Source organism: Phaethon aethereus, assembly GCF_964289735.1.
Source record: "Phaethon aethereus genome assembly, chromosome: 3".
Lineage (NCBI taxonomy): Eukaryota > Metazoa > Chordata > Aves > Phaethontiformes > Phaethontidae > Phaethon > Phaethon aethereus.
In genome coordinates this window covers 102,418,646-102,438,055 of record NC_138576.1, presented here as the reverse complement: position 1 = coordinate 102,438,055, position 19,410 = coordinate 102,418,646, and positions in this window count along the sequence as shown.

Below are 19,410 nucleotides of genomic sequence, written 5' to 3'. Positions count from 1 at the left end.
CCCAGGTGGCCAGAACTAGTGTGGCCAGCAGGAGCAGGAGAGTGATTGTGCCCCTGTATTCAGCACTGGTGAGGCCGCACCTCCAATACTGTGTTCAGTTTTGGGCCCCTCACTACCAAAAGGACGTTGAGTTGCTGCAGCGTGTCCAGAGAAGGGCAACAAAGCTGGTGAGGGGGCTGGAGCACAAGTCTTATGAGGAGCGGCTGAGGGAACTGGGGTTGTTCAGTCTGGAGAAGAGGAGGCTGAGGGGAGACCTTATCTCTCTCTACAACTACCCAAAAGGGGGTTGTGGCAACATGGATGTTGGTCTCTTCTCCCAAATAACCAGCAACAGGACAAGAGGAAATGGCCTCAAGTTGCACCAGGGGAGGTTTAGATTGGATATTGGGAAAAATTTCTTTACTGAAAGGGTTGTCAAGCATTGGAACAGGCTGCCCAGGGAAGTGGTGGAGTCACCATCTCTGGAGGTATTTAAAAGGTGTGTAGATGTGGCGCTTAGGGACATGGTTTAGTGGTGGACTTGGCGGAGCTACGTTAACAGTTGGAGTCGATGATCTTAAAGGTCTTTTCCAACCTGAACGATTCTGATTTCCTTTGGTTCAGTGCAGGATTTCAGTTGAATCAGGATAAAAATAAGTAGAACATCCTTCTGAAATTTAAGCTTGGCCAGAGCCAAACAAACAACAAACTCTCCGCTGCCTCGTGCCAATAAAATGTTGGTTCCTGGCAATGAAAGGATTAATATTACATGAGATGGATTTTATTTGTGCGATATTTGTGCTGCTTGTTTGCTTTCTTTCTGAGCAAGTTCGAGCCCATTGCCTAATCTTTATTTCTGACAGATGTTTTATGTACTAATACTTTAATCAACTGAGAATGGAAAACTGCTTACAGTAGGATTATACAATTTAGAAGACTGGGCAGTGTGCACATTTTAATGCATTTAATGTACATGGTAGTGTCTTTGTGTGCATACGCGTATACAAGCATCAGACATGACTGCTCAAGGCCATTTTTTTATTTTATGAGGAATGTGGATGACTTCATGTTGCAGTGAATTAAGAAGGTTTAGGAGCACAAGGAAAAAAGGCGTTCCCTGCAGGATGGCAAGGCAAGAGGACTGGGAGAGGAGGCACGGTGGTGGGACGGAGGTTGTACCAGAGCTGTGTTTCCTAGGTTGGGTCCCCGGTACCCTCCTGTGCCGGTCTGGCCGTCCCCCTCTGTCGGGATGGGCTGAGCGGAAGCTCCTGACACGTGCTCTAAAGGTTAAGCTTCCCTAAGCGATATCTCACAAATGCAAGATGTTTTCAGATAAATGAAAAACCCCTTCAGAGGTCTGCTAACCTCATTACCTTAAACTTGCTCAGTTACCTTAAACTGAGTGTAGGCCTCAGATTCTTCTTTATAAAGAGAGAAAAACTTAAAATTGGGAAGCTCGGCTGCCTGCTGGCATGGCTGAGCGTGTTACAGCAGCGCTGGGCAGCTGGGAGGAGGGACGAAATGCCTGGCTGAGGAGCCACTCCAGAGGCTGGATTCTTGTAGCTCATGAAAAAGGTGGGGAAAAAAATCAAACCAAAATGAAAACTTCCTGATACTGTACTTAAGGCACTGTATCAAAATGACTAAACTGATTTTAAGGAAAGAAGGGGACATTACCACTGGATAATTAAAAAAAAAGAAAAAGAAATTAACTCTTCCCCCCACAGCCGCCCTGCCAGGTTTTGTCTGTGTGCTAAAACCTACAAGAGCTTTCACTTCTGTTAGAAGTACTGGGTGGTTACAGGGTAGTTTTGAAAAACAGCAAGTTCATGGAGATTTTGGCAGGGTTTTATTATTAATAAGCAATTCTAGAAAACTCGCTTTCCTCCAAAACATTCTACTAACAAACCAAAATCTGGGAAGAGCCTACAACCTCAAGGGATATCTGTGCCCTTGTGATTTCGGTGGTGGGTTTTACAGCCCAGTATTCCCTTCAGAAGGGGACCTCACCTTCAGCTGTGACCAGGCAGGCAGTCTCCTGCGTGGTCAGCAAGGTCCGTGCCTTGTTGGCAGCGTCCGCTGCGTACCTCTGCGTACGTCACGTAATTTTGCTCTCCGATAACTGCCACACTTTGGTTCTTTGGGGCTACTATAAAAAACACTTTCTATAAATTCTTAAAGACTGTCAATTGCATTGTCCCAGCTTTATTTTTTGATAAAGTGTCTTTTAAGTTGCTATTTCTAGAACATGCTTTTGTACGTTGAGCCCAATAAGTGCCCCAGAGAGCTCTTGAGATGCCGTGATCCCTGTTGCGGCACGTTTCAGCAAGTTTCTGTCACGCATCACTTGTTTCGCGAGTTGACCTTGCTCTGAATCCTCCCTGTCACACAGCCCGCTCTACATCCTGCGTACATCGCTGCCCTCCCAGGCTCAAAGCAAGAGGTGACGCTTGCTTTTAAAGCTGCTTCAGAATTTATCTCGGCTTCCTTTAAATATGCTGTCTTCTCATTCCAGTTAGTGTCTGTGTGATGTGTCCGTCCCCTTTCTTCCCCTCCCACAGCTCTCGAATAAGAGACCAGTCCTCGCACTGGCAATATATTTTCCTTTTAGTCTCTCTTCGGCCCATTCACGCTTTCCTATACATCTGTAACTGCAGAGAGGAAAATCATAGCGAAGGAAAATCGTAAGCTGTCTGCATCAGACAAGCAGCGCAGCTTCAAAAGCCATCTGGTATGTAAGTACAAAAATCCCTAGTATTTTGCATTATATCAATGAGTGGCTCTGGTGGTGTGTGACGGTTGAATTGGGAACTTAAAAAACTACTTATGTCCTAGGTAAAAGGAACTTGGGACAAGCTTGGTGTTCCCGCTACATCAGAGGGGCCTGAAGGTTCGCCTCGTAGCTGAGGAAAACAGAAAAAACCCAACAGTTAAAGCCTTTGGCTTTAGCCAGGCAGACAAAAAAAAGTTTTCAATTTGACAGCAAAAGAAGAGGGAGCAAGCAGAGCTACGCGGTGCTGCGTGTGCAGAGGAGGCAACTGCACATTTCTCCTGGTCCAGAGGTGGGTACGAGCGGCACCCCTGCGGTGGGTGGGCACTCTTTTCTGGTGATGCCGCGGGTTCCACCATAGGCAGAATTTCGGTGGAAAACCTTGTTTTCAGTATTGCGTTGGTTAGAATTTTTCCGTGAAGAAATGGACAATGCAGAATTAAGACTGGCGAGAGCAGTCAGCGTCTTGTCCATACACCCATGTCCAACGCTGCTGATGCTAAACAGCGATTTGCCATGAACGTTTAACGGGAAATGGCTGTAATATACGCAGGGTGCTGGAAAGGATCCCATTTGCCCCAAGTTTGGCAAATGGAAAATTAAATGTCAATTGAGCCTGCGAAGCCGGGTTTCATATGTCAAAAGTCACAATGCATTTTTTAGATTGATTCACAAATCAGGAGATACGCAATCCTGTGTGTTTTCTGCCAGCTGGGAGGGAAACAGACGTGAAGCATTTTGAACTTTCAAAAAAAGCATACCTAGGAGGGATTTTTCAAGACAGATGTCCATTCCACCCTTTGCCAGGACCATACAGATCTGCTTACGTTTTATTTTCTGTGTCTATGTACATATTAAGTTCTGCTGATATTGGAGTATTTTGAATTAGACTCAACAATTCTCTAGGAAAAAAAATCCTCCATTAATAATCATCTTCCAGGTTACTCTGAGTAATCCAAGAGTTGTGCCTCTGCAGCATCTTTCCCTGAGTAGGCCTCTTACTCTGGTTGATATTTTTCTTTTTTTTAATTATACATAATGTTTAAATTTTTTTTTTTCTCTCTTAAGAGTACAATGACCTTCCAGTTACTTCCAGCGATTAAATCAGAGTCTGTCTCCCTAACCATCAGAGTTTTGAACGGCTAAAACTGGCCTTCTATCTTCTGAAAATTTTGGCTAAGGCTTCAGCTGTCAAGACAAAGTCATCCCACACTGACGCTGTTGTTACAGACTAAATAGGGTTGGCTGTGTATGTACGTAAATGCATATACGTAAGGGGTTGGTGGGAGGCAGCCATGCAGGGCTCTCAGGCCCGCAGCGACCTACGGAGCGCCATCAAGGCTGCCCTGTTTTGGTGGGCGCTGTGCTATGGCACGTCATCGTTACCAACCCGTGTTGATGTTCCTGGAGCAGTTTCTCTTCCTTGGATTACTTTCTTCCGCAGCGTTTCCAGTTTAGTGGCAGCATGCAGATTATTGCAATCCATGAATTTCTCAGAGACGAGGGAAAGAGGTTTTTCTATGCACCATTCTCACTTACTGCTTTGATTTTTACTTTTTTTTTTTTTCTTCATTCTTCCACAGATTTAAATTTGTTTGACTGGAAATAGGCAAAGCAATGCATTGCCACGAAGTCTGCCCTGGGTTTGACTGGAAAGCTTATTCCTACATTCCCCCCATCATTTTGGAGCCTGAGAAATATCACAGATTTTAATGTCACAGATAGCATGAAAGACATTCTCTTTTAGCTCTGCTGTAAGGAGAGAACTAGGGAAACCATGGGCTGTATCCCGTTTTTGTGTCCTGAATTATTGCCAACTACAGTATCTCCCCACTGCATGCTCTGTCTCTCCAGAATCACCCCGTGGGAATAAATCATAACCCTACACAAAGAGCAGAAGGGACTTTTGTGCATAGCGGGAGGGCTGCAGATGGGGAATGCTGCCATAAACGACTTACTTGACAGCCCATCTTTTTGCTGAATTGAAAACTTTTCTAGAGACTTGCCTTGCTAAAAATCATGGGGATCGGCTCCCAGGTTTTAGGCTAGGTACATCTGCATGAAGTTGTATGTGCAGAGAGCTTGGCCTGGAGGTACTCTGCTCTCTGCACATGTTCTTGCTGCACATCTGTTGTGCTGTGTCTCTGTAAAATATGTATTTAATGAAATGTGCATGAAATGGGGGGAATGAATATCATGTGTGCAAAGGAATGGGCAAGTTTTTGATCAGCGCAACATGCAACTCTCTTGTAATCCTTGACCTGATTTGTTTGTTTTTCCTTGTTCCTTCAAATGTTTAAAGGCCCTCCATGAGGTTTATTCCTGGTAGTTCTCAAGGATCTCCAGTTCAGAGTCATTCTAAGCATAGAGCTGCATTTAAACAGCAATAAAATGCACCATTGTTTTGTCCCGTGATCCAAAATTGATCAAGTTACTGCTTGTAAAAAAAAAAAAAACAACATAGTTTGACAAAACATTGCAGTAGTGAGGCTGCATGGATCCGCAGGGCGGAAAAGCCAATTCTACATAGCAATGACAAATGAAAGCCAAGTGCAGTAAAGGCATACCATTTTTCATACAGGTATGTAGACGTGGTAATTAGACTTGTTTGCCTGTAGTAGTTGCTTTGGCTGAGTAACACTGATACTTGTTTTTTCTTGACTACCACGTATCAACCAGTGGCCATATCCAAAGCTAATGGCAAGTCTTGTCTCCTGACCGGTCATGCTGCATAGGAACTTGTGACCTTTTGTTGATGTTCATTTGGGAAAAAATTCTTCCCTTCTTATCAAGAAGGTGCTGAATATTTTGTTTGCTCAGAATTATTTGGCGCCTCTAAAACTTTGTCTGGTCCTGCTGCCACAGTTTTAAAAACTAAAATAAAAAAGTCTCTCTTGACTGAGGTTACACATCTTAACAATGTATAATGAATAAACAGCACATATACTAAAATTGGAATGATACAGAGAAAATTTTTTAGGACTGGTGGGAGATGTGGTGGTTGGAGGCTGTCTTGGGCTTATTGACCTCGAAATGAGAAGAATTGTCAGTGAAGTGAGGAGACGACTCAGCAAAACCACTACCATGGACTTTGGGAGGGAAGACTTCAGCCTGTTCAGGTCACTGGTTGAGAGAGTCCCTTGGGAGAGAGTCCTGAAGGGCAAAAGGGTCCAGGAAGGCTGGACAGTCTTCAAGAAGGAAATCTTAAAGGCGCAGGAGCAGGCGGTCCCCATGTGCCACAAGACGAGCTGGCGGGGAAGACGACCAGCCTGGCTGAACAGGGAGATTTTGCTGGGACTCAGGGAAAAGAGGAGAGTTTATCACCTCTGGAAGAAGGGACAGGCAACTCATGAAGAGTACAAAGATCTCGTTAGGTCAAGCAGGGACAAAATTAGAAAGGCAAAAGCCCAGCTAGAGCTCAGTCTGGCCACAGTCGTAAAGGATAATAAAAAATGTTTTTACAAATATATTAACAACAAGAAGAGAGGCAAGGAGAATCTCCATCCCCTACTGGATATGGCGGGGAACATTGTCTCCAAGGACGAGGACAAGGCTGAGGTACTTAATGCCTTCTTCGCCTCAGTCTTTAATAGCCACTCCAGGTATCCACAGGATATTCAGCCCCCTGAGCTGGAAGACGGGGATGGAGAGCACAATGTACTCCTCATAATCCAGGAGGAAGCAGTCAAGGACCTGCTAAGCCACCTGGACATCCACAAGTCTATGGGGCCTGATGGGATCCACCCGAGAGTACTGAGAGAGCTGGCGGAGGAGCTTGCCAAGCCACTCTCCATCATTTATCAGCAGTCCTGGTTAACAGGGGAGGTCCCAGAAGACTGGAGGCTTGCCAATGTGACACCCGTCTACAAGAAAGGCCGGAAGGAGGATCCTGGGAACTACAGGCCTGTCAGCCTGACCTCTGTTCCAGGGAAGATTATGGAGCGGTTGGTTTTGAGAGTGCTCACAGGGCATCTGCAGAACAGCCAAAGGATCAGGCCCAGCCAGCATGGATTCATGAAAGGCAGGTCCTGCTTGACCAACCTGATCTCCTTCTATGACCAGGTGACCCGCCTAGTGGATGAGGGAAAGGCTGTGGACGTTGTCTACCTGGACTTTGGTAAAGCCTTTGACAGCGTCTCCCACAGCATTCTCCTGGAGAAACTGGCGGCTCGAGGCTTAGACGGGTTTACTCTTCGCTGGGTGAGGAACTGGCTGGATGGCCGAGCCCAGAGAGTTGTGGTGAATGGCGTTAAATCCGGCTGGCGGCCGGTCACGAGTGGTGTTCCCCAGGCCTCAGTTCTGGGGCTGGTCTTGTTTAGTATCTTTATTGATGACCTGGATGAGGGGATCGAGTGCTCCCTCAGTAAGTTTGCAGATGACACCAAGTTGGGTGGGAGTGTTGATCTGCTGGAGGGTAGGAGGGCTCTGCAGAGGGATCTGGACAGGCTGGATCGATGGGCAGAGGCCAACTGTATGAGGTTTAATAAGGCCAAGTGCTGGGTCCTGCACTTTGGCCACAACAACCCCATGCAATGCTACAGGCTTGGGGAGGAGTGGCTGGAGAGCAGCCCGGCGGAAAGGGACCTGGGGGTGCTGGCTGACAGCCGGCTGAATATGAGCTGGCAGTGTGCCCAGGTGGCCAAGAAGGCCAACAGCGTCCTGGCCTGTATCAGGAATAGTGTGGCCAGCAGGAGCAGGGAAGTGATTGTGCCCCTGTACTCGGCACTGGTGAGGCCGCACCTTGAATACTGTGTTCAGTTTTGGGCCCCTCACTACAAGAAGGATGTTGAGGTGCTGGAGCGTGTCCAGAGAAGGGCGACGAAGCTGGTGAGGGGTCTGGAGCACATGTCTTATGAGGAGCGGCTGAGGGAACTGGGGTTGTTTAGTCTGGAGAAGAGGAGGCTGAGGGGAGACCTTATCACTCTCTACAACTACCTGAAAGGGGGTTGTGGCGATGAGGGCGTTGGTCTCTTCTCCCAAGTAACTAGTGATAGGACAAGAGGAAATGGCCTCAAGTTGCGCCAGGGGAGGTTTAGATTGGATATTAGGAAAAATTTCTTCCCTGAGAGGGTGGTCAGGCATTGGAACAGGCTGCCCAGGGAGGTGGTGGAGTCGCCATCCCTGGAAGTGTTCAAAAAACGTGTGGATGTGGCGCTTCAGGACATGGTTTAGGGGACATGGTGGTTCTGGATTAATGGTTGGACTTGATGATCTTAAAGGTCCTTTCCAACCTAGTGATTCTGTGATTCTGTGTGATTCTGTGATCTTGAGGGTTCTCACGGGGCATGTGCAGAACAACCAAGGGAACAGACCCAGCCAGTACGGGTTCATGAAAGACAGGTCCTGCTTGACCAACATGATCTCTGTCTATGACCAGGTGACCCACCTACTGGATGAGGATGTTATCTACCTGGACTTTAGTAAAGCCTTTGACAGCATCTCCCATAGCATTCTCTTGGAGAAGCTGGAGGCTCGTGGCTTAGACAGGTGTACTCTTTGCTGGGTAAAGAACTGGCTGGATGGCTGAGACCAAAGAGTTGTGGTGAACGTAGTGAAATCCACTTGGCAGACAGTCACAAGCGGTGTTCCCCAGGCCTCAGTTCTGGGGCTGGTCTTGTTTAGTATCTTTATTGATGACCTGGATGAGGGGATCGAGTGCTCCCTCAGTAAGTTTGCAGATGACACCAAGTTGGGTGGGAGTGTTGATCTGCTGGAGGGTAGGAGGGCTCTGCAGAGGGATCTGGACAGGCTGGATTGATGGGCAGAGGCCAACTGTATGAGGTTTAATAAGGCCAAGGGCTGGGTCCTGCACTTTGGCCACAACAACCCCATGCAACGCTACAGGCTTGGGGAGGAGTGGCTGGAGAGCTGCCCGGCAGAAAGGGACCTGGGGGTGCTGGTTGACAGCCGGCTGAATATGAGCTGGCAGTGTGCCCAGGTGGCCAAGAAGGCCAACAGCGTCCTGGCCTGTATCAGAAATAGTGTGGCCAGCAGGAGCAGGGAAGTGATTGTGCCCCTGTACTCGGCACTGGTGAGGCCGCACCTCGAATCCTGTGTTCAGTTTTGTGCCCCTCACTACAAGAAGGATGCTGAGGTGCTGGAGCGTGTCCAGAGAAGGGCAACACAGCTTGTGAGGGGTCTGGAGCACAAGTCTTATGGGTGAGTGGCTGAGGGAACTGGGGTTGTTTAGTCTGGAGAAGAGGAGGCTGAGGGGAGACCTTATCGCGCTCTACAACTACCTGAAAGGGTTTGTGGTGAGGTGGGTGTTGGTCTCTTCTCCCAAGTAACTAGAGATAGGACGAGAGGAAATGGCCTCAAGTTGCACCAGGGGATGTTTACAGTAGATATCAGGAAAAATGTCTTCACCGAGAGAGTGGTCAAGCATTGGAACAGGTGGCCCAGGGAGGTGGTGGAGTCACCATCACTGGAAGTGTTCAGAAAACATGTAGACATGGTACTTAAGGGTGTGGTTTAGTGAGCTTGGTGGTGTTGGGTTGATGGTTGGACTTGATGATCTTAAAGGTCTTTTCCAACCTTAATGATTCTGTGATTCTGTAATATTCACTTGGAATAGTCATACTGCTATGAATGTTGCATCCACCTTGCATTTCATCACAGGCTATCCCAGCAAGCTTCTGGCAAATTTTAAGCTAGCATTAACAAATACGTAAGAAATTTCACAGGTACAAATTTAAGCTTTGAAGGGGAAAGGTGACTCTAAAAGTTGATTACAGGAAAGAAATATGTGGTCTCATATGACTGATAAAACAAAAGAAGGGGATTGCACAACTGAATTTTCTTAAACAGACAAATGGTCTCCAAACACTGGTATAGGTAGCTGAGTTAGTTCAGTAGTGAATGTATTCTATGAAATAAAAATATGTTTCTTGAGTAATCTGGAAACTGAAAGGAGGGAGAAAGCTGCAAAATGGGATTTGCATGGATGGGTCATCCTACTTTTCTTAGCAAAGAAGTGCGCTCACCACTACGACGCATTACAGGCTAGACAGTGGTTTTGTGATTCTCATTGTCTAAACTACAAGAATTTGACCTTTTTTAAAAGGGTCTTTTACATTCTAGTAGAGAAAAGGCAATAGGAAGTATGTTGTGCAATGCTTGGTCAAAACTTGTTACAAAGCAGACTTTCCTAAAGGATTTTCCTCGCTGATTATTTTAAACCATTTTTTTCAGTGCTCTTTTTTCTAGGGCCACTAGAATCATCTCTGACCACCACCGCAGTATAGATTAGAGCTGGATTGATATCCAGCTGTGTTGCTGCCTTTCTTACCAGCAGGTGAAGAATCTGCCTGAGTGGAAAGATGCTCATACCTCCCAACTTAGAACTGTAAAACTCCTATACCCCAGTGAAGGCAGGAGGATATGCAATGAGGCTGTTTTATTTCTCATGTTGAAGCTAGTGTATAGCTTGGGAAAGACTACAGCTTTACAGAAAATTCTACAAAGACATTTCAGATAATTTTATTTTAGATTTTCCCCCTTTTTTGATGAAATATTTTGATTTGAAACCTTTGTTGTAGCTGCAATTATCTAAGTTGGCTCTGTGTAACCTTTTGCTAAGACTGAAACTAAACACTGCTGCACAGTTGCTTTTTAACTTTGGGAGTGTTTCTCAAAAATATACCCTGTTCTGGATATATTTTTCATGTTGTTTATTTTTACTTTCTCATTCACTTGCAGAACATCTGGTATTTCTCTTTGCTGCATGTGGAAACTAATTATTTAATCTCTCTACCAAAACTTGGACCCACATGGTGAATGGCATCAACCATCAGGATCTCCAGTCTGGGCACGGGCCAAAAAGGTGTTTCTTTCTCTTTTTTTCACCAGAGTAGACTCTGTGCACATGGAAATAGGAGTTTGCCTCTCAAGAACATGTAGAGATGGGGTTTTGTGGTTGGCTTTTTGTTTGGGTGGGTTTGGTTTTTTGGTTTTTGTGTTTGGGGGTTTTTTTGTGCTTTTTTTTTAATTAGCAAGTTGTATTTTGATGTAGCTGGTCTATAAGGCTCAGGTTTAACCTGCTTATTTTCTGGGAAGGATTTCCACAGGTAGGCTCTTAGCACTGACAATGTTTCGCTGTCTTGTGAGCAAACATTTCTCTCCAGCTCAATCTCTGTGTTGCAAACAGCTCCGTCAGGAAACTGTGACGGGCAAGTGAAATTCCACAAAATGCCTTCAGCAACATATTAAATCAAAAGTATTGATCTCTTCTTTGCAGACAATGAAAAACCATTACACTGGTGAAATGCAGATGTCAGATCCTCGCATGGAACTTCTCGCTGCTGCGCGTGCGGTGTGGGTGCAAGCCCCTCCGCGCTGAGCAGCTGCACCCAGCCGCCATCAGGGAGGCTGAACTCTGCCTTGTAAATTAAATTCAGCTGCTTGATCCGATAATCCACGATATGGAACCAAATGTCTGTACTAGTTCGAAATTTTCTTTCTATATTATGCTTCTAGCGCACAAGTTGCTTGCTTTCAGCTTTTTCACTGAAGAAGGAAGTAGACCTTCTAAATCAAGTGAGATGTCCATGCGCCTCCACGGAGCTGCGACGGTTTGCACCAGCCCCGGATGGGGCCGGAGCCTGATGGCGGCGCTGCCCAGGGAAGCCCCAGCAGGGAGGACCGTGCTGGTGCGAGGCTGCATGGCACAGGAGAGGGTACGTCCGGGCTCTGCTCTGCTCGGGGACATCCTATTTCCTACCAAATCCAAAATCCCCACACAGGCCTTCCAAAGGCGTGCTTGCCACGGCAGGCTCTAGGCAGCCTTTGAACATGCGTTTTGTTTCCTCCTTAGCTTGCTGCAGCTTTCAAGTTTCCAGCCAAGGCCCTTGGAGGGGTGCATGTATTGATCTGTTTGCCGAACTCTCCTGGTGGGGAGAAAAAAAAAAAACGTTTTAATGGCAACTCCCTCTCTGCCTCTCCTAAGCTGGGAAAGACATACTTGGTAGTGAAGCATTGGCTTTATTTTTCTGAAGGGACCATGATCGTGTGAGGTGGTGACAACCAAGTACTGATAAGCTTCTTGTCAGAAAGAAAAGAAAAGCCCTGAAAAAGGTCGAGTTCTATGGAGAGGTCTGTCTGCGTAGCCATGAGAAGCCTGACCTGCCGTCCTAAAACCGCTGTGAGGTGGGTGAAGAGTCCTGCACACAGTGGGGCCGGGGACCGCCCCAGCCCTGCTCTGACACCGGTGGGCTCCGGCTGCCGCCCAGGCCGGCAGGGCTTTTGCTTCCCCTGCTCTGGGAGCTGCCCCCCTGCAGCGGTGGGTTTTGCAGCCTTCGCTGCATGGGCTTACCCTGAGCTCCGCGGTGCTGCGATGAATGTTGGAACGTTTAGACACTGGGGATATGACTCGCATGCCTCTGCCAGATACGTGAAAAGAAAATAAGAACAAAAAGTAAACCCTCCAGAAGGAGGGGAGGGCCTGCGTGTGTGTGTAATTGAACAAGGACCAAGCATTTTAAAGTCTTTCTGAGAAAAACAAGCCTAACCCTTAAGCTAAAATGTTCTACAGCCATTTTGAAAGCCATTCCCTCCCCTCCAGCTGATATAACAACTGGAACCAGTTTCCACCCCCATCCCTCTTTTATCTGTTTCCCTTCAGCAAAGTCTGAAGAAAGTATTTCCGCTCCCTCGCCCTCCTTCAACCGGGAGGCTGCCCGATATCCCCTCGGTCCAGGGGAAAGAGAAGGAGAACTGCAGCGGATGACTTGTTCCCTTACGGACGTGCGCAGCTCCTTATCCCCGGGACGCCGGCCACCCAAAGGCGACAGTCTGTACATGCCTGCGACTGCCTCAGAAACCCAGTCTAAAATATATATATGCTGTGGGAGAGAAGCATGAGGTTTTTAAGCACACATCTTTGAAAATAGGAGAGCTTAAGAAGAATTGGGTCACATCTGACTGCTACCATCTGGCCCACTTCACTCCAAGATTACCCAGGAATGTATTTCACATGTGCCTTTGGAACAAGACTGTGAGCTGCCAAAAAGAAAATATTTTGCAGCTGAGCACTGCGTTTCGCTCGGAGCGGTTGAAACGCAGTAACCCAAGGAGGAGGACTCCACCGGAGGGTATCGCACAGGCCGCTCGGGCTCAGCCCCTTTGTTTTGTCTGTGCGGTTTTGTGAGACGGGACTCCTCGTTGATTGCTGGATTGGGTTTAAAGGTCCTTGGTTGGGACAGCAGCTTCCCAACAGAGGGTGGTCTTCCAGACCGGGGTCCTGGGTAGGCGGCTGACTTTGCCTTAAACTGGAGTACTGGCTTAAACAAGGCGTCTGACCCCGGGAGTGCCAGTGGGGAGAGCAGCAGCTGGGTGGAGACACCTCGGATGGAGGCTGGAGACATCAGAGTGCTGCTCCCAACCCAACGGGGAAGCCTTCGCCAAAGGGCTTCACCCTTGTGTCTCAGTTTCCCTGTGTGTACAATGAGGGCATCTCGCTTCTGCAAAGCTGAGGTGTGCTGCCCTGCCAGAAATATATATATGTATACTTATATAAAGGTAAATATTATTTAACAGTATGTTTTGAAACATATAAAAATAGGTGTTGTGGTGATGATGGTATTTACTTGCAAAGATGCACAAATTTCTCCACGGCCAACTGGCATGTGGGCCAGGAACTTACACGATGAAAGAGCACATTGCCCCCGTTGTACTTGGGCTGAAGTAGGTTCGTTCCACGCAGCATGAGAAACCCTTCTCAGTAATGTGGGAGACGTGAGGGACAGCAGCACCTCCCTTTGCCTCCAGCTGGGCATCCTGTCAGAGGAAAGGGAGCGTTTTTGTGAATTAATCTAACCAGGATGGAGTTAATCCTCTCTCTGCCTCCGGCAAGAAGGTTTGCAGGACCAAAGAGCTGAGCCAGCTGTGAAGGTTTCATTTCTTGCAGCATGATGGAGACGGTGGGATGCTGAGGTTAATGAAAGATACAGGCTCTCTGGGGGACACTGGGGTAATCCTGAGAACGGGGTGGGAATGCATACTTCCTTTTTTTTTTTTTTTTATAATTGGAATCAGACAGAATTCAAGTTCAATTTTGTCCTAATTATTATTTTATGTTTTGCGTGAGGGGAGTTCTGCTTTTTGAGACTTAAAAAACGGGGCACTTTCATTTACCTGTAGGGTATGAGCTCTGTCACACAGAGTGTGGTATGAAACTGTATGCAACTCTTCCTAGCTGGAGCCACCCGTCCTGAGCTTTTTGGGGGGGTGGGAAGGTGTGTAGTGGGACCAGACTGATGCTTCATAAAGGGTGGTCATGAGCAAGGCTTCCCACGGCCACCAGCCTACAGAGGCATCTCCGCACCCTTCCTGTTAATGTGCTGCCGGACTTGCACCAAACTCTTCCCCCACGGTAAAAATGGCTACAAATAGTCATAATCTCAGCAGAGTGGCACCTCTCTTGTCTTTCAAGATTTTGGGGTCAGAGCAGATGACTTTTCGTTGCAACATGAGGAAAGTAGATCAGCAAATGCTTTTGTTCATACAGTAGTTGCACAGCAGGCAAAGGGTTCAAATTGCTACACCGTTGTTTTTCATCCCTCTCAAACTTGAGCGGTTTTAACCAAAAGAGAAAAGAGAAAGCAACTCATGAATCATGCTAATTTCTCCCACTGCAAGGGTCCATCTGCCGCATTTGGAAACATTTACTAAGCAGCTATGAAAACCTGTTTGTCCTCTAAAATGGAAGAATTTGATAACTTTTATGCTGCAGTCCGTACTTGTAAATTATAACAGGCTCCGAATACCAAGAGTGAAAGTGATGTTCCATCACTGCTGCAGTCTGAAAACACTGAACAGGATGAGACAAGAATCAGAAAAATAATTCAGAATAATTAACTGAATTATTTCTTGATCCACTCTGCCCATTTCTACTAGCCGAAAGGTAGGCTGTATTTTTCATAATAAATGTCAATCTCAGTTTTCTCTCAAACACACCCAAGGAAGAAGACAGCACTGAGCAGCAAATAGACTTTACCTCAGACTGTGTTTTCCTGGGAATATCTGTGCTCCACCCCGACAGTCTGTGTGAGCCAGTTGTTCATAACCACGTGTAGCGCTCATCAAGAGAAGGGACTGAGGTTTCTGTAGTCTGGGTATCATTTTCTGGGAAATCTTGTTTTACAAAAGACCTGTTGTTGGGTGTGTTGAAGGTTTAAAAAATTTTTTAAAAAAACTTGACACTTCTCAATTTTTCCTTTGTTGGTCTCAGAGAAGAACATCTACATCATCCTCGCCAGGGAAATGCTTTCCTTAGCTTAATACTAGGAAATGCTTAATCTCTGTTTGAGCTATCAGGGAAGTTCATCCTGCCCCCACCCTCTCTCAGCCTAAAATCTCTCTTGGAACATCAGTAAAAGCATTTAGGGAGTGAAAAGTTTTGCATCTCTCATCTGCGTTCATGTCTATGGCCATTTTCAGAGCCCACAAGCAGAGTCTTCACCTCATATCTCTTCAGGGAGCTGTGGGGCATATAAAGATATCAGCTGATGTTTGCCAGGGTCAGTATGTGCCTTTCAACTGAAATACAAAAGATGTTCCTGGCCCTGTGTGATGTGTTCACTTCAGTGGGGGATTTAGATTTTTCTCTCGGTGGAAAAAAAAATTAAATCCTCTAAAGAAAAAGTTTGAAATAAACATGACTTTACCCCCTCCATTCTTGTTCATTTCTAGAGTAGTTAGAGCATATTTTTGTCACATTTTCTTCTTGCATTTGCGTACATCATGTTATGTGCTAAAATCTAGGGCACATGTAGCAGCCTAAATGCACTCACCTGGAAGGGCAGGGCTTCGTCAATGACAGAGCCGTGTCAACTTTACAAAGAACGTAATTAGTTCAGGCTCTTTTATAATCTTCCCCTCTGTTATTTCATATACTTTCCTTGCACCTCTCAGAGATGCTGTGTTACACTGCCAGTGTAACTGAAGAATGAATTTTTGGTCAACAATTTCTTGCAGACAAGAACACGCCTTTTGAATTCAAACCTGTTTAGCACTAGGTGGCACTCTGCTATAATCTAAATTAGTTTGCCTTAGTTTTGAAGTTTGGTAAACATTTTAGCAATGGGAACAACAAGAAGAGATTAGATTCATCAGTAAGTTACCAGGATAGGCACCCAGCTTGTGATATGAGGGGAATTTTAACTAGATTGTAAAGCTATCTGAGCCTCTCTAATGTCCACTGGGTGAAAGAGCAGGGAGGAAATTATATCCATGTACTTATTCTAATAGTTCGTTGTATGTACTGCTGAGAAATCAGTATGGTGTTTTGTGGGGTAAATAATGTGGTGCCTTTGGGGGAAGCGTTACAATCTGAAATAATTCAAGGCCACATCAGTACAGAATAGGATGGGGATTGTGGGACACCTATCAAGACGGTGTCCATTCTGCCCTCTTTGTTCTTAGTATGTTTTGGATCATGGAGGCTAGGAGAGGGGAAGCGTTATTTATAATATCCATGGTTTTGCATTGCCTTTTTCTTTTTTTTTTTTTTTTTTTTTTATTTTAATGGACTGAATGTATGGTGTGTGTGAAGATTTTATAGAGAGGTGGATTTCTGGGACAAATACTGCCTGGGTGGGTGCAAGACAAACTATCAGTCTGAGGGGAAGGTAGGGACCTGGGTAATGGATAACGATGCAGGCATGTTTGCAGAGTGTATCATTAGAGGAGGCAATGAAACCACCGATTATAGGGCATGAGTTCCACAACTCTATTTCTAGTGATAAATAATAATCTGGAAGCTCTGGAATGAGGCATTGTGACCCATCCAAGCTCTAATTCCAGGAAGAGGTGTTGTCTGGGAATGCTGCTCAAGTTCTCTTCTAACGACATCAGTAGCATGACAAATGGAAGAGGAGTGTCTCATGCACCGCACACCTGAGAATGAGCTCTGAAATTCCGTCTCTGGGTCTAACTATGGGCAATAAAACAATTTCCTGGAATATGACTGAAAATCCTTTGCAACCAAATATTTCAGGGACAGAATCAGGTGCCCTAATTTCAATTAAAAGAAGTTGTGCCTGTGTTAAAAAGTAATGCGGCCCAGCAGGAGCAAGCGTGCGGTTCTAAACACTTGGAGCTGAACTCTTAGCATCCATGCTTTACAGATTTTAAGAGCATGTACGTTGGGCTAGCTCTAGCCTGGTCCCCTACCAACTGGAGGATGTTAGGTGGCCTCTTGAGGCTCATCTTCTCAGCAGGTTTCACATGAAAGGAACCTGGTTTGCAACCTGTGAGACTGCTTGGGAATGTGAACCGAAGCACACTCAGGTGATGACAATCAGGAGATTTGCTTTAGAAGTTCTCTCCTGATCCAGGTTAAAAAAAACCCTGTGCCCTAGGGCACTAAACATCTAGAAATGGAGCCCTCCTGCCTCCCTTGGGGGTGATCGAAACACTGGAAGGTGTTACTGTTCTCAGTAGCTCCTACCCCATCCCTCCTCATGCAGCTGAGTCCCATGTCATCATCACCAGCCAATATCAGTGATTGGCCCTGAGCAGAGTAGATGAAATGCCATTTACGCTCTCTGCATGAGTTCAAACCCTCTTTATCCATGGATGGGACAGAATTTATATGTGTGCTGCTCGTCAGGAAGAAATAGATTGTGTTAGAAAAACTCAGCTCTTGTATGCTGTTAAGAAAAATATGCGACTTGGAAAATGACTGTCAACTGTTGATCTTACGTCAATGTTATTTCTGGGCAGCTTCAGAGGAAGGGTGACCTATTGCTCAGGTCATAAACCCAGCCCTGGGATTACTGCTTTGATGTTTGAAGTCTGATGATACAGGCTGTGACCATGAGCACTGGAGGCTGGACTCGGTCAAACGCTCAGCTGCTTTAGCCTAACGCAACCCCTACCTCACAGAGTTTAGGACCTGAGACTCCGCAGCCAATGCCCGAAGCGAGTTAGGATGTGAGATGGGCAAACGAAGCATCTCTGCTGCTGACCAGAGAAGAGAGAGTTGTTGGCTAAGCTGAGGCATGTGGGGAAATTTCTTGTGTTCGACAGAGCTTAAAAGCGTGTCTGAGGCTGCTGGAGGTACTGCTGTCCCCTCGGGAGCCAGAGAACGGGGTCCTCCCAGCGGGGAGGCAGCCAAAGGTGTTTGCTGAGAAAGCTGAGCAGAACTCACTGTTCATCCTTAAAATGGGGCTGGCAGAGGAGGGGAAGGTTTTTAGTTTTTATGAACTAATTTAGGTGTTAGGTATCTTAGCCGGATATCTACGGGAGGACCTTCCTTGGCACATGGAGGTGTTGTTCATCAGGAGGGAGCTCCAGGGCACCAAGCTGGAGGAGCTGCAGGGCTTCCACCTCCCATCGGAAGCAATGCCGGGGGACAGGAGGGTGGAGGGAAAGGGGAGAGAGCCTGGCCCAGCCCAGTGCTCAGGGCATTCGCTCTAAGGGGAGGGAGGACTGGGCTTCAGGCACCTCTAAATGCCAGACTTCGCCAAAACAGAGCAAATGTGTCTTGTATAAAGTGGGTGTGTGTCTGTACGTTTGTTGCCGATGAACGCTGACTGCTTAACGCTAGTCTGCGACCTTTGCGGTTTGGGTCCTGCCCCTAACGTTAGAGGCTCCATCCTAAAACACCTTTTCTTGTGCTCTGCATGGACCGGTCCTTATCACCCCAAGTGACTGGTGCCATTTCCCTGGACGTATCGTTCGTTTAGCAGTTTTCTTCCAATAGTAGGTTTACTGGGTTGTTTTCTTTTCCCCTGGATTTTAGCCCAGTGCTTGTTTTGTGCTGTAAGATAGTTCTAGTATTTTGGATTGCCTCTGTTATTTGCTCCCCTTTAAATACTTGCAAATAATTAACATAAATTTCTATTCCGTAGCATATCTTTGATTGTTCTTTTCTTAATGGCAAAAAGGGAAGTATTTTGTATATTTCTTCTTTTCTATGGGGAAAGAAAGCTCGAACCTTTTGTGTTTCTATCTGGAGGCATGCATGCAAAGAAAGGTGAAGCCAAATGAGAGTAAGTGGCTATCTGTACACACTTGTGTAAAGGCTATTTTTTTCTTTAATCTTTCTGTGAGCTATTGCTTCCCTCCCTGTAAAAGATTGCATTACAAAAATTTCCATATAAATTCAAATCCTTCTGAGGTGCTTCACGGTGAAATGTGCCTGATTTAACTCTTCTTTGTGGTGGAATACAACTGCAATTGGTGGTTTCAAATCAGTCCAATATGTGGTGGAGTACTGGTAAAACACACTGAAGCAGCCTGTCTTCCAGTGTATATTTCTGCTGGCAGAGACCCTAGATCTCCTTGGCCAAGCATTCGGCGCTGGGATATAATCTAGATTCCCAGCGAATTCTCAGTTAAGTGCAAGATGTTTCTCGAGCACGGAGCCAGAGATCAAACTGAAAGAAGGCTCACTCTCAGAAATATCTTGAAAACTGTTTGAATAACCTAATGTATACAAACATTTTAGGTCAACTATCATATTCTCTCAAGACTTGTAGGCGTTTCTGTATGGGCGCCAGCAGAACTGCACCTCTAAAGAATGGAACCAATGCTGATTTCGTACTTCCACTACTGTGTCAGTGAATCCACCCACGCCTTGATAATGTCAGTGCAATGTGATGGAAAGTTTTAATTATCTTTTGGCTCTTGTGTTGTTTTAGTGATTTTTTTTTTTTTTT